The sequence below is a fragment of the Peromyscus maniculatus genome, chromosome 12 (assembly GCF_049852395.1).
Source record: "Peromyscus maniculatus bairdii isolate BWxNUB_F1_BW_parent chromosome 12, HU_Pman_BW_mat_3.1, whole genome shotgun sequence".
In the NCBI taxonomy this organism is placed as follows: Eukaryota; Metazoa; Chordata; class Mammalia; order Rodentia; family Cricetidae; genus Peromyscus; species Peromyscus maniculatus.
This window is the reverse complement of record NC_134863.1, coordinates 15,807,047-15,822,603: the sequence shown is the minus strand read 5'-3', so window position 1 is coordinate 15,822,603 and position 15,557 is coordinate 15,807,047. Positions and strand designations below refer to the sequence as shown.

The 15,557-nt window shown below is 47.0% G+C and overlaps 1 protein-coding gene across 13 annotated transcripts in view; it reads right to left on the bottom strand.

The window, feature by feature from the left end:
* Positions 1 to 15,557, bottom strand: part of Lpp (LIM domain containing preferred translocation partner in lipoma) — a 602,788-nt gene that overhangs the window by 573,040 nt on the left and 14,191 nt on the right. The window lies entirely within an intron of this gene.

The window sequence follows — 15,557 nt, the reverse complement described above, 5'->3', positions numbered from 1 at the left end:
TCCAATAAAATGACCCATGCTCAGTCAGTCCCCACCATGGCTGGGCTTAAACACCTCCACTGAACAGCATCCATTATTACTTCACTGTACTCTGACATCTCTGACCACGTCACTAGACTCTGAGTTCAATCCCTCTCCACGGGTTTTCTGGTTAAATCCCTGGAGAAGCAGGGTATCATGACTTTGAATTCAAGCAGAACTGAGTTCACCTCCCAGCTTACCACTGAGGAAGTCACTAGTCACCCCTCATCCCCTCCCTCACGGCTATTACAGGATTAAGGGAAATGATGCAGGCAGAGAGAGCACTCAATAAATGGCAGCTATCACGGTAATTAGTTCTATTCCTGTTCCCCATTCCGGCCTGCCACACAATCAAAGCGCTAATCACACCCTTGGCCCCAGTGAGGTCCGTAAGCCCTTCCATGGGATGGATGCCTTTGCAAAGCCTCAGCCTGCATCCCATTTGCCTTGCTACTGACTAGACATGACGGACCAGAAACAAAAGGTTGTCTGGGGTTCCCATTAAAGGCTCAGACATGGGGGCAAGGGGAACCACAGAGAAACCAGCGGAGAACACAGCTTCTCTTGCCCCTGCCCTTCAGGGTGCTGTTCATGACTGCACAAAGACAATGAGGAGAGGACTCAGGCGCCATACAAGGTACCTAGGTAGAGCCTCCCCAGCCTCTCCAGCCTCAACCCAGGTCACCTGCAGCATTTTGATACATCGGGCTTGGAACAGTAAATAAGGGCTCCTCTTCCAAACCAATGAGCAAGCTGGCTAGATTGGGTGTTCCGAGCTGAACCCAAAGGCAACGGCACGTGATGTAGTTCTGGCCTTGCTGCTCAAACTTGTGACCTTGGGATGCCAAGGACCTCTTCAGACCTCATTTTCCTTACCTGTACAACACTGACTGAGGCTGCCAGTCCTTTAGCCAGCTGAGGAGAAATGCTAAGGCACACTTCTAAATGGCCAAAGATGCTGAATCAAACCAGGGCTGGAGCTGAATTAGAATTCTCTAACGCTAATGCTTAAGAATTGCAAGCCTGCCAGGTGGCAGTGGTGGTACATGCCTTTAATCCCAGCACTCGAGAGGCAGAGCCAGGCGGATCTCTGTGAGTTCGAAGCCAGCCTGGTCTACAGAGCGAGATCCAGGAAAGGCACCAAAAAACTACACAGAGAAACCCTGTCTTGGAAAAAAAAAAAAAAAGGAATTACAAGCCTTACAGAGCCCTACGTTCACTCAAATTAAGTGACTACTTCATCCACCACCACCACCACCACAAAAACAACAACAACAACAAAAGCAGAAGTCACCAAATAGTTCACTAGGCAAGATGACAGTTGGTACCACTTGTGAAACTAACTGTGAGGACTTCCAGATGGATTCCTGAACCAGTGAAAACAGGCAATCCATTCACTGGAGGCTCTAATCCTTGAGGAGAAGGAGGTAGAGACACCTGTAAATAAGTAAATGCCCAACAGAAAGGACGTGAGGCCCGGAGAGCTACTTTGCAAGTCTAACGTGCAAATGAAGCAGTTGAGGCACAAGTTAAGTTGCAGATTCTGGCGTGGGGCTGCATGTCTAACAGGCCCAAGCTGATGCTAGTCCACTAGCCCAAGAATCCGATCTTGTCAGCAAAGCTCTGAATGCAAGCATTCAGCAGAGGTCAACTTGGAGCCTGAAGCCAGCTTCCTATATGGATTTGCTGAGCATCTACTAAGTTAGACTCAGGGAATGTGCCAGGCTGGAAAACCAGAGATACCCAAGACACAGAAAAGCGACATCCGGGCAAATACCCACAATAAAAAGTGCCTTAAGGTCTGTATCAGACAGAGGCCGAGGCACTGCAGCCATTCCTGTAGGAAGCTACTCATTATACTTGGCCAGCGCGAACATAAGCTTAAGGAACAAAGGTGACGTAGCTCAATTGTGAAAGAGAACAATTACGAAACAGTAAGTACAGAATCGTCCTGAGGCAAGAGAGAAAGACGGAGACAAGAGCCCATCAGCCAGAAGTCTGTTCACCTCTGGCCAGTTCAAAGTCAAAACTTAGCCAAGTCTGCTGTGGCACTGACAGCACAGAGACACACTTTCTTCATACAGAGCTATCTCCGAGATATTAAAATAGCAGTCAGCCATGCTTATGGGCGAAGCGTTTACAGTCAAGTTTGGCCTGTCTCTTTTCCCAGCTGTATACCTCTCATTTTCTAGGACTCTAGTCACACTCAAGTGTGACTATAAATTCCATTTTCAGTAAAAGACCAGCCTTAATCTGAATCCCCTTGTGTAACCTTTATAACACATGGATTCAGGTAGTAATCCTACCCAAGGCTCCCCCCTGTGATCGCATTTCCCAAAAATTAAATAAATAAATAAAAATGAAAAGGGAAAGATGAAGGATAGAAAAGGGGTCTCCTAGAAACCAGCAGCCATAGCACAGCTATTCCCAAGACGCTTAAATGGCTGTCTTGAGAAGCACACACCCACACTTGGGTGTGTTCTAACACCCCTGCTTGAATCTATGTCAAAAATCTCTTAATGAAATCCAACTCTACTTCAGTGACTCATCCTGAAATTCTCTTGTACTGCACAGTCAAGCAAAAATCCTGACTTCACCTGAGTGGAGTTCTCTAAAGAGAAGCCCTCAAGATGCCCCAGGAGGGAACGGTGTCCCCAGCCCCCATTCGCAGTACCGCGAACAGCCCCATGTTTGAGAACAAGATCCACAAACAGTATTTATAGATCTGCTCCCCCAAGAATAGTTAGTACATTTTAAAAAGAACAGAGGAGAAAGATCGAAAGAGAAGGAGGAGGAGGAGGAAGCCAGGGGGCGGGGTGCAGAACTGGAGCACTGGGGAGGCGGAGGCGGGCAGATCTCTGAGAGTCTGAGGCTAGCCTGGTCTACATAGCAAGCTCCAGGACAGCCAGGGCGACACTGAGCCAAGAGAGAGAGACAGAAGCAGAGACAGAGAGAGAGAGACAACAGAGACAGAGAGAGACAGAGACAGAGAGAAAACAAGGAGAGAGAGAGAGAGAGAGAGAGAGAGAGAGAGAGAGAGAGAGAGAGAGAATATACCCTCCAGAGTCCAATATATTTTCCTAGAGAGTCTAATATATTTTCAGTCTGGCCCTTTATAGACAGTATCTTCCGGCCCCTGGGTAAAAGAAACAAGAGACACACAGACTCAATTAACATCAACTTTCATATTAGTTACTACAAGTAACTACAGGTAGCTTTTGTTTCCTCTTCGTACATTCCCAGATGTTTCTACCTTTTCTCCAGCGACCATCAGTTTCTCTTGAAATTAGGGGTCAAAACAGTTCTTGCCTCTCCCGTGTCTAAGTGAACCCCCTAATAATCCAGCTTAGAAAACAGGAAGGACTAATAATAACAGCACGGACATTCATCCCAGTGCTGTTCAGTGGTCGGAAACAAATCACCGAGTTCTCCTGTGACGGCAAAAGCTGCCATTATCATGTACAGGAGGGCTCCCCCGCGCCATGAGAAGGTGCTCATGCTCTCCCGCTCGGAGACGAGACATAAAACCACACGTCCAGTACGACCGAAACCAGCACAACGCAGAGAAAGCAATAAACGCATGGACTCACAAAAGAATATTAGACGCATAAACAGTGCTTGTGCCTAGAACCTGAAGGTATGAGTGATTTTCGTTCTCTTTATACGGCTCTGTTTTTTAATTTTTCTATTGTGAGCATGTGGCACTACTTTTTATTACAGAGAAATACAACACATAATAAAACTTCTTGGGGTTTGTTTTGGCCTTCATTCCTTCCTGGGGGAGTTAGAAGACACTCAGGGAGGGGGATACATCTGTGCTGCGCTTTGAGGGATGAGCAGGCATTTACCAGACAGAAGGAAGGGGCAGTCCCTCGGGGCTGCAAGGAGACGTGCTAATACACACAGGCATGCAACCCAGCAATGCTATTTCCGGAACGGGGATGGCGGATGATGGCGGATGGCGGCGGGGGAGGTGGAGAGAGGGCAGCATCAAGCAGGAGCGTAACTGGCAGGGACAGGGGAAACCTTGGGCACGGGGGCAAGGTCAGGTGCCGGCAAGACTAAGGTGTGTGGAGTAGAGTACCTGATCCCTAACCGGGGAAGACGGTGAGGGAGAAGGCGGGAAGCCAGGCAGGCGTGGAAAGAAAAATGCTTCCTCAAGGGCTCTTAATCACAGCAGAATTGAGGCCCCGCAGAGCCTACGCTGGGCAGAGCAGCAGAGAGTCAGCTCTATTCACAAATGGTTCTCTTCCATTTTCTTCTGACGAGGCCATACACGTTTGCGTCGGGAAGTAGAAGTCTTTGTTATTGTCCAAGCATTTCTAAAAGACAACTCTGACTTCCTCCTGAAGAAAGCTAGCACGTGGTTGCTTCACAAGTAACTTGTGACTGCTACACACAGGTACCCAGCAGACGGCATGGCCTGCGGGTCTGAACAGAAGAGGAAAAGCACCCCCCCCCCCTCCAGGGAGCAGAGAGAAGATGCTGGAAACCATGATTGCTGGTGCCCGGGGAGGTGAGACGAGGCTACCACGTCACTTGTCACAGCCGGAGGACACAGTCTTGGAGGAGACAGGAGGCTGCAGAAAGGCTGCTGATGCCCACTCATGGCTGGATTCCTAGCAGGATACCAAGAGGGGTTCCAGTAAGCCAGAAGGAATGCTGTTGGCAGGAGACGCTCAGACCTCTCCAGAGGGCTTTAAATGGAAGTGGAGGAGCAAGGGGAAACGCTAACGGCAGAAAATGTGCCAGGCAAACAAGAGTGGCCCAGATATGGGGACCCCAGAGGGGAGGCGCTCTGGAGTCTCAGGGAACCAAGGCAATGCGGGTCTAGCCAACCCTCCAAGCCCAGCGGAGAGGGAACGAGGGAGAAGGTGAACTGGAGAGGTGAGCCTAGAAGGAGAGGCAGAGCTAGGATGGAAGGGCTGCCGGAAAGGGGAATGCATGTAAGACAAATCCAGACGCTACACCAACCCAACACTAAAGCACGTGACTGTCAGAGACAAGTGTGGCCATGGCGAGGGGGAGGGCAAATTCGAAGGGGCAACATGCTTATAACATGGTTATTAACAAGTGAGGAAGGTTCTGAATAAGTAGGATCCACATCCATGTTTGGAAAACCTCCATCTCTCTCAGTGTCTCTCCCTCTCCCTGCCCTAACACGCCACACGGCCACACCACCACTAAGCTACAGTACTAACGGACTCTCTCAACTACTGGGCAACCTCTTCCACACGCTTCCATATACACACTCATAACACAACTTCAATGCTGGCCCAATTTCGGCTTGCAAGTCTGTTTCCTGTGCTGACCAGAACCTCCTACCCAGGCAAAAATGATACTTTCTGCATCTGTACCAAGTCTCTGGAATGACAGAGAAGAGGATAGGGTCAACGAGTGTTTTTACTGCTCCACCAACAGACTGTCAATCTTCTTCAAAGGGCACATCCTCTGTAGCGTCTTACTCTGACTAACCAACAGTGTGACCGAGAGCAAGGGGATGCAATATCCTCCCAAGAAAGGCAGGTGAGAATGGGCAGAAGACATAACACTGTGGGAATGAGATGGTGCTGTCTGCATTGGGGCCAGGGAGAAGATTCCAACACCTGGGAAAAGTGTGGCGCCAGCCACCGACAAGGCCCATGGAGTAGCTCCCTACAATAAAAGGAAAGAGAGGAGTGGAGTAACACAGACCACCTGCCTGTGAGGGGGCTCAGCATGAGGAGGACAACAGGGACCACAAAGAGAAAGGGGGAAAAGGATGCACTTTGTTTTTCAGAGGCGCTTCCTCAGCCATGCAGCATCCTCAAGTAGGGCCAGGTTCCCAGTGGCATCGTGCCCCTGACCTATGAAGTAAGGTGAACCATTGAGGTCTCACTATGAAGTAACAGGAATACCTGGAAAGCCCAGGAGTGCCGTCAGAGCCCTGACATCCTCCTGGAGCGAGACCACAACAGTTTCGTCCTTCTCACAGTTATAAACCAAGAGTGTCACCTTTGGGGTCTCTCAGGTCTACCCACGCAGCCAAGAGAAAGATGTGGACAAGAAAGAGAACATGTACCAATGAGCCGGACACTTTACATGGACTCTTAACTGTGACACCAGAGTCTATACAGTCATCGTCCCGGCCGGTGTCACTGTCCCGCCTTAGTCAGTGGCTATCAAAGTCCTCTCCCAGATAGACGGTCCCCTGGGCAGCTTCTGTACATCTCACAAGCCTGTGTGCATCTGTCCAGCTCACGGTCCTCCCCAGCTCTTTGGTACGTTCATGTAATCGGAACACGGTGTACTTCTCTAGGATTTTATGAACATGAAGTGCCTTCCTACAGCAAAGGTCTTCGATCTCCAGCCCCAATGGAATGGAATCAACCACCTCAGTGTCGTCCCCATCACCACACCCGCTTTACACACGAGGAAGCGGATGTTCCTGGAACACCTTCACTTTATGGTCCTTGGTATTCCCAACTTCTAGCCAACTTTCTGGGCCTCCCTGAGCTCCTAAATCCATCACAGAACACACAGCAGTCACAGCCAGTTTTCCTGGCCCAATCCCTTTACGGCTAGAGCTTTCATCCGACTTTGCTTCTCTGCTGCTGCGGTAAGACACTGGCCTAAAGCCAACTGGGGAAGAAAGGGTTAACTACATCTCACAGGTTAGAGCTGGTCATCATCTGGAGAAGTCAGGGCAAGAGATTAGGCAGGAACCTGGAAGCCAAAAGCATGGAGGAATACCGATTACCAGACTGTAGCCACGGTCATGGTCAGCTGCCCTTAGACACTCCAGGCCAACCTGCCAAGGGATGGCACCACCCACAGTGGACTGGGCCCTCCCACACCAATTAGCACTCAAGAAAATGTTGCACAGACATGCTCTCAGGCCAATCCGATGGAGGCAATTCTTCAACCGAGGATCCTTCTTCCCAGGTGTCTCTAGTCTGTATCAAGTTGGCAAATCTAAGTCGCACAGGTACTCAGAAATCAAGGTGCCAAAGTCAGTCCAGGTCTGAACCACAGAACAATCTGCTACCCATCAGCAGTCTAGGATACAAAGCCAGGGATGAATCTCATGACCCGAGTCCAGAGCAGACGACTCCACCAAATTGCACAGATAGTATAACCTCCCTTCAGGGAGCCTTCCCTCTCTGGAAGCAGCCCTGCCATGGAATGATTCCCTCTCGTGAATTTAGGGCAAGTCTCTTCCTGGGATGGACCACTTACTCACCTGCTAGTGGACCTGTCACTCCTAAGTCTGGCTGCCCCTCAGATGCCAAGGTTTGGGTGCCCAGGCCTTCTACCAGGGTCTTTCTCCATCAGAGTAATGCCTCATCAGTCTGATACCCCATCGTACCTGGTGATCCTCAGGCCAGAGACACAGCTCCACCATTAAAAGGCTAAGGTTCACAACTAAAAGGTCAAGATCGCTACCTCTGCCCGTTTCCCGTCCTGCCTCTTGTTTACTGTGCTACTGTCTGGTCTCTGTGCCCACCCACTCCACACTACCGTTCAGAGGGGTGCTTGTCCAGGACCGAACCTGAGCTTGATCTCAGCACTCTTAATTCCCAATGTTGAGTTTCTCTCACTAAAGCCTAGTTTTCTCTTCCTGCTGCACCTTCCAGGAATCCACCTGTGCATAAGGAGGTGGGTCCAAATATTAGAAGTGACTGGTGCTCAGTAAAGGAAGGAACCTGCCCAGGCCTCTACCTGCACCCATGGGAGGGTAAGATTACCCTTGCTGTTAGGTTAGAAACTGCAGAAGGGAGGCAGTGAGAGGGAGTGGGGGGGGGGGGCCTGCAGTTGTGATGTAAAATAAATTAATTAAATTTTTTTTTAATTTGAAAAAATAAATTTCAAAACTAATTACTGGCAGTCTGACTCATAGTCTATGCTAGGTCACCACAGTGCTTTATAAACTTTAGTTCAAACACAAATCCAAATGCAACTCAGTGCCAGGTTAAGTCCATTTAAACATCTACTTGGAGAGAACCAAACAGAAGGCCCTGGAAAGACAACCAGACTGAGTAATGTTAACGAAACTGATTTCTGAGCCTGAGGGGGAGCTAGGATTGATATCACTCCTTGACTATCACAGGTGACAGTAGGGTGTAATCCAGTCAGGCCAGTCCTTTCCACAAAACTTCAGGGTCTAGTTTCTCCATCTTTATTTTTAGTAAGAAAGGGGGAAGGGACCAAAAGCTGGATTAGATCAGCAGTTCTCATCAGCACTGGAGGGGCCATGAGCCTGTCAGAAATCCCAACAATGAGCTCTACCTAATTACCATGTCAGAGGCTTCAGGGGAGGAGTGGAGGGCCCAGCAAACTCACCAGTGGCTGAGGAACTGGAGACATGGTCTCATGATCCTTCCAGCTCTACCACTCAAGAGTGCCCAAAGCTTCCTCGGCTCGATGTCACCAACCCCCACCACACACATACACCACCACCACCAACCACCACCCATGCACACACACCACCAACAACAACGCCCCCACACACACACACCACCACCAACAACAACCCCTCCACATACACCACCAAAAACAACAAAAACCCCATACACATACACACCAACAACAAACCCCCCAACACACACACACCACCACCAAACCCCCCCACACGCGCGACACAGATAGACACAGACACACACACACACACACACACAATCCTTCCACTCTGACTTTGATCTGGTATAACTCAAGTCAGCTGGGTCGTTCATGTGGGCCGTTCATGTGATTGGATTTGACAGCTTCCTCCTGTGATTAATACAGAGAACCATAGGACACACTCGGTCTCCTCCAGGGAACTTTATTCCATTTACCACCTCAGCGGTACATAGTCTATCACTGTACTTAAAAAGAAAAATCAAAACACAAGGAAGGAGGATCAGCCTTTTAAACACAGGCATCAGGTACTATCTTATAAAAATCTGTAAGGGGGGTTATTCCTGGGGTAAGTCAATAAGGAATTACTCTAAAATGATAAGAAGTGGAGTCTTTGCAAACCCAGTGGTCTCTTTTCTAATACTAGCCCACCTGAATGAATTAAAGCATTTGTTTTGTACGCCAGGGTACAGGTAGACATAACAAACCATTTCTTGCTTGATCCTTACATATCAAAACAATAAAAATAATCAAAGCAGGACATGACAGAGTATGCCTGTAAACCCCACATTAGGGAGAAAGAGGCAAGAGAATAAGGAATTCAAGGTCAACCTCAGCTACATAACAAGTTCAAGGCCAGCCTGGGCTTCATAAGACTATCTGAAAACAAGCAAGAATAAAACAATCCAGACAAAGCTTAAAAGTCTGAAAATACACCACAAAAAAACTGTGGACTGCTAATTCCAACAACTCTTGACCTGCTACCTAAAATTACCATGGAATGAATGAATGAATGAATGAATGAATAAACGAGTGAATGAATGAACATCTTGCTATTATGGCACCAGAAGGTATAGATATGAACAAGGCAAAACGCTAGTCTAAAAGAACTAAATTTGAGTTTAGTATGAGCAACACCAAACCTGCCCATATGTCCACCAACTCTTGTAACGAACGATCCATGCCTGTGTGCAGCCATTCTTCAAATGTCTACTGTATGTCTGCCCAACCCCAGGCAGGAAGGAATATTCTAAAGAACTTAAAAGCCAAAACTGAGACAGGCCAATGGGCAACCACAAGAAAGGATGAAAAGTGCCAGTGATAAAGAGAAAAAAAAAAAAAAAAAAACAGTCATGGGAATAACTGTTTCCTGTTTGGGGTACAGGAATCATGGCTTACTTTATGGAGATGGTATTATCATGCTTCACCCTGAAGATCAGCTTGGGTTCAAAGAGGAAGAGTAATTTAAACTAAGGGCCTGCCGGGACAAAGATGAGAATGAGAAAGGCATGGTATGGAGGTTCCAGGTCAGCTGGCCCCCTTCAACAGCAAGACAAACAGATACACAGAGGACTTACTGCCCAGCAGTTCAGCTTCCACCCACCCTCGGCCCCCACTCTCCTCTGCAGGACCCCCTCCTCTAACTCTGCTGGCACTGAGCACAGAGCTGTGCACCTGCCGCCTGCTGAGGCTTCCTGGCTCCCGTGCCAGCCCTGCCGCCTCATCCGTGCCTCCCTCTAGGAAGTTAGTTAGTGCCCATCCCAGGCTCCACCGTTCTTACTACGCCATGCCTTTACACTTCTGTTTTGTGTAATTTATAAAACACATACTGCCCACGAGTTTGTATTTTTAATTCCTGTAAGAAGTTTTGGGATCCAATTTGTGTGAAAATCAGGCTGCCACATAAGGTTGTATTGTATGATAAAAGCCTCCAGGAATAAAACAGACAGTACATCCCTGCTTATCAGCAGCTCCTCGCTGGTTCCACTCCGTGTAGCACAGACTTCCTCATGAATGACTATTCCTGGTTTTTCATCAACTTTCCCCCAGTCTTCTTGAATTAAATTCTAGGGGTGGTGCAGACTTTCGGGGGCTTCTTTTGCAAACTTTTCTTGAGAAGCTACTGTGTTCTGAGCTGTTGCTGATGTGAACACCTCACGAGGTAAAACTGCTGTACTGTGAGGGTGGATATTTCAAGGCTTTGCAGGTCACCTTCCTGTTACCTCCTCTAGGCTCCAACTTCCCCTAACACTGTCAGCCTGCATCTCCTCCCATTAAAAGCAAGGGCATGCACTGCTTTCCCAGGGTCTCTTCACAGAGGGGCAGGAGGAAAAGTGGGTCCTATTCCACTCCATCCTTAGCCAGCCCCCTTTACTCATCGGACATTATGAGCTGTACCAGGTTTTCCCACAAAGCATCTTCTCAATAGCAAAGAAAATGCAAGCATTAAAAACGCTCTTAACCGGGGAGAGATGAGAACTACATGTACCATGGTACCCAGGACTGCATCTTGGACAGGAAGAGGAAATTCATGGAGAACCTGAAGTCAAGACAGAGTGAGTATGGAATGTGCTTCACAGGAGTATACCCATGTCGGCATCTTCCTTTTGACAAATACCCAACAGCAACAGACAATATCAAAACTGTGAGCACCTAGGCAAGGTGTATGGAAATTCACGATGCACTGCTCACAGCTTTTCTTGCCAGAAAACTGTACGTTTATTTGCTGAGAGAACAATAACAACAAAAGACCCCCACTCATCTGCTTGCTCTCTCGTCTTTTCCAAATCAATGTTCTGAGAAGAAACAGGGGTAAGACAGAACAACACTGCCTAATACGTATGAACTCCTGCATGCTGCCAACAATGAGAGACCCAGTTTTCAGAGTCTCATCTTACGGATGAAGGAACAGAGGCCTAAGGAGACTCAATTAACAAGCTGTGACACGTGTGTAGAGCCAGATGCAAATCTAGGCAGGGTAGTTCAGAAACCCATGCTCTTCGACGCTACATATTTAGACCAACGTTTTCCAAATACCTCCAGAATTTTCAAGTGGCCTATCTATCTAGGTCTAACAGAAGACTAATCACAAAGAATGAAGTGTGAATACTACACTTAATGTTCACACTCAACCAAAAGCTTCTTAAGGCAAGCGCACAAATCCTGAAAATCTCTGCTGGAGAAACAGTTATTATTATGTGGCCTTTCCACATCTAAGCACATCCCTGCACTTGTCGTTTACCCTGACTTTCCTGGCACATTGTTCTAGGAAACTTGGAGTCCTAGTTCACAGTACAGCCTCCAGCCTGATGGTACTGCCCTCCTGAGGTGTCAGTTCCAGAAGACGGTGAAATTAAACACAGTTCTCTTTGATCTTCTGGGGTCTGCAATGCAGAGTAATGCTTTGCAGATTACTGATGGTGCTAGGTACTGAAAAGTCATGGGAGTACCTAACAATACCTTGCTCAATCTGAAAAAGAGAGATTTTTCTCCTTACCTCCACTATGGGCTACTTAAGGGACATCACTGGTCTCACTCACTGAACAATGACGCTCAATAAATAATGGTCCTCAAGAACTGATAGCACCTCAGAAGGACTAGTGGCTGGCCAGATCCTAAACCCCCAGATTCCTCCAAAACTGCAGCTATTCGTCTTTTTACAAGCTTCCCAAGTAGACAGCTTCCAGGGGCAGAAGCTGAAGAACGAGACAAAGACTGAGAGCAGTAGATAAAGGAAAGTGAAGCCGGGTGACAGAGTGTGACTAAGGGCAACATAGTAATAAGTACATGAGACCTAACTGCGGCGTGGAATTCCTGGAACGTCAGCCTATGTGTGGGCATGCAGCTACGCTCACTATACAAGCGTCCTCATAGAGCCAAGCTCGAAAATGTTGTCTGACCCACAATATAGGTTTACTACAGCTTATATTGATTTAGTAGATGTCAAAACTCAGCAGTTTCCACTTGAAATAATGTCCTTTCAACCTAAACGGGCCTTAAGTGCATCAAGCCCAAAACTGACATTTCATGGACAGGTAAACAGGCTCTGATAAGGGAATATTCATGCACAAAAATATAATGAGGAAAAAAAGTCTCCCAACTCTTTTGCCTATACCTGTTTCCATATCCATGTGGAAACTAGAAGAATATTACAGAGACCGAAAGAATGCAGCCCGGGGCCACATCTTCAAAGATACGGTGGGCCACATTTGTAGATTATCTCTATACCTTCTAGCATTCCCCATCTGCTGGTCTCCAGTAAAAAGAACATTGGTGGAATTATCTGTAGTGAAGTATAAAACAGAATATATGAAAGAATACATGGTCTTAAATGAAGATGATCACACAGATAAAACTCTCGGGGGAAAAAAAACCTAGGAAATTCAGCAGAATAAGAAAAGCTGGGGGGGGATGGAAAGATGGAGGATATGATACATAACAGAATAAATAAAAATTGACTTGTAGTCATAAAGCTGCCCACCAAGGCATCAGGACTGACTCTCGAGCCAGGTTGTAGATTCTCAAGGGTGAGGCTCTGCCCCAGGAATCAGAATGCCTTCCTTACAGAAGACTTGGTGATGACTTCTGCAGATGGCAGTTGCTCAGAGTTAGGTACCAACAGTCTCCTGCCTCTCGCCCTCCGGATACAAGCTGTCCTAAGAACTAATCTGAGGTATGTCACCCTGTCAGCAGCTGAATGATTATTTGGCTCCATGCAAGTTACTCTACTTCCACAGTCTTCATCGATAAGACCCACCTGAGAAAATCTGACCTTCCATCACACCAGCACCAGCACTAGTTCTGAGGTCAGAAATCATCTCCAGCAGGACTTGTGGTTATCTATCATGGCAACTAGAGTGAATTCACACTTGTCCTTGGCTAGGAGAGATGGCAGATAGGAACCATAATCCAGACCAGCTCAACCAAACCAAACTAGATCACCTACAAAACATTCTGGCGGCGCGGGGAGAGAAGGGGAATACACTCACAGGAAAACAACCCTCTTGCAAGCTTACTAAGGATCCAGCAAAGTCAGGTAAAGATAAGCACTTCCTTTGACTTAGCTTGGACTTTCCCCTACTGGATTCAGAGAACAGCTTAGCACTTTGGGAAACAGGGTCTCAGAGACGAGCAGCATTCTAAGACACCTTCCTACGCAGCACCTCCCACTGTAGACTGTGGGACCTCCTTAAGGACAGACCCCTGTCTCATACCCCTGAATACCTCACAAAGGGCCCTACTCACTCCAGCCCATCCTTGTTGCATGAATGAACGGAATCAACTCCTCTCAGTTAGACGAGGAAACACCAAAAACGTCAAGACGCCCTTCACTGTCTCTTCCCTGGTGTTTAAAAGAGTAACACACACAGGAGGCACTCGCTACTCCTTGAAGAGTGGAGTGGGAAGGCGTCAAAGGAAAAGTTTCTCAGCTCTACGTCAACCAGAAGTTCCCATCAAGACCCCTGCCTTGTCTCCTCCTTTACCCAAGCTGAGTGTCAAACAGAAGAAAAGGAGAACGGCGGAGAAAAGGAAAGGACCGGGAACATCGAGTGCCCTTCAGGGGCAGCTGGGGGGAGGGGGAGGAAGAACAAGGAGAATGGATAGGGCTACACAAGACCTTTCTGTATCTAATTTAGACTTAATAAGATAGTTTGCTGAATGTTAATTAAATACTCAGTGGTTGTTACTAACTGTGGTGATTAACTTAATTTTGAATTAAATAAGCAATAAATGCTTAACTGAAGTTCTATTAAATTTCACCCAGCAAGTGAGGAATATGAGGCTCTTAATTGACTTTAAACAAGATAGTTATGGCAAGTTAGTTGAATTTTTATTACCTGATGATAACTGCCTTATTAAATCTAAATTGACTATTTTATTTGATGGGAAAATATGTCATCTGTCCCTCCAATTTACCAAAACTATGCCCAAATGGGTTCACAATCAATCCAATCTACTTGGATTATGAATCTTCTGTTTTCTGGTCCTGTTTTACTATTGACTTTATTCATTTAAGAGTAAATGAAGCAGCCAGGCAGTGGTGGCACACGCCTTTCATCTCAGCACTCGGGAGGCAGAGGCAGGCAGATCTCTGTGAGTTCGAGGTCAGCCTGGTCTACAAAGTGAGTTCCAGGACAGTTACACAGAGAAACCCTCTCTTGAAAAAGAAAAAGAAAAAAAAAAGAATATGGCAACACACACACACACAATCACAGCACTCAGAAGGTCGAAGCAGGAAAATCACAAGTTCAAGTTCAGCCTGGCCACACAGGGAAATACCTGTCAAAATAAAACAAACAAAAAGAATGGGTATGCATCAAAGCACACAAGACCTAGGGAGGAATTATATACAAGATCGAAAGCGAGAATATGGACACTTGTTTCCTTAATGCAGATACAACCTGGAGATAAATTTAATCCCACAAGACTGAAATCTCCAGTGTCCCCTGCGTCACGGACAGAGTAACCTATCTGCGGTCATTAGTGTGCAGACATTACAAGAGTAACTCAGTGGTGGCAATGCCTCGTAAGCACAAAGACCAAGGTTTGATCCCAAGCACCACCAACAAATAAGTAAACAAATAATCATATTCAAATGAACTATAAACCCTGCTGTGGAGCAAGCCAGATGACGGCAGATAATTCACTCACTCAGTCGTCTAGACGTCACTCTACCTGTCAATTGAACAGGCTTGAGATCACTACAATTTTTGCAGTCATTACTCACAGCCCTTGTGAATGCTGGCTCATGTGAATGGTTCTTCAAATGAATGGACCTGATAATCATCAGGCATGAATAGAGGAAGGACTTGAGCAGGGGAGGGCAGTGCTAACTATCACTGCTGAACTGTTTCTTACCATTATATTAAAAGAGCAAGGAAATCACTGCCTTCAGTTATGGACCCGTCAAGGTCCATAACAGGTCCTATGTAGACTTCCAATCCAACAATCACAGACATGGCTCTGGTTAAACTAAACAAAACCAAAAGTCATGAACCTCAGAAAAGGACAGGTGGGAAGGAGGGGGGATTGATAAGGCTAAGAGAGAAATGAGAGGGTGGAGGGAAGGATTACTCAAAATGATATGCATGCATTGTATACGTGCATGAAACTGTCAAGGAACTAACTTAAAAGAAATACATATCCTGGGAACAGAAAAA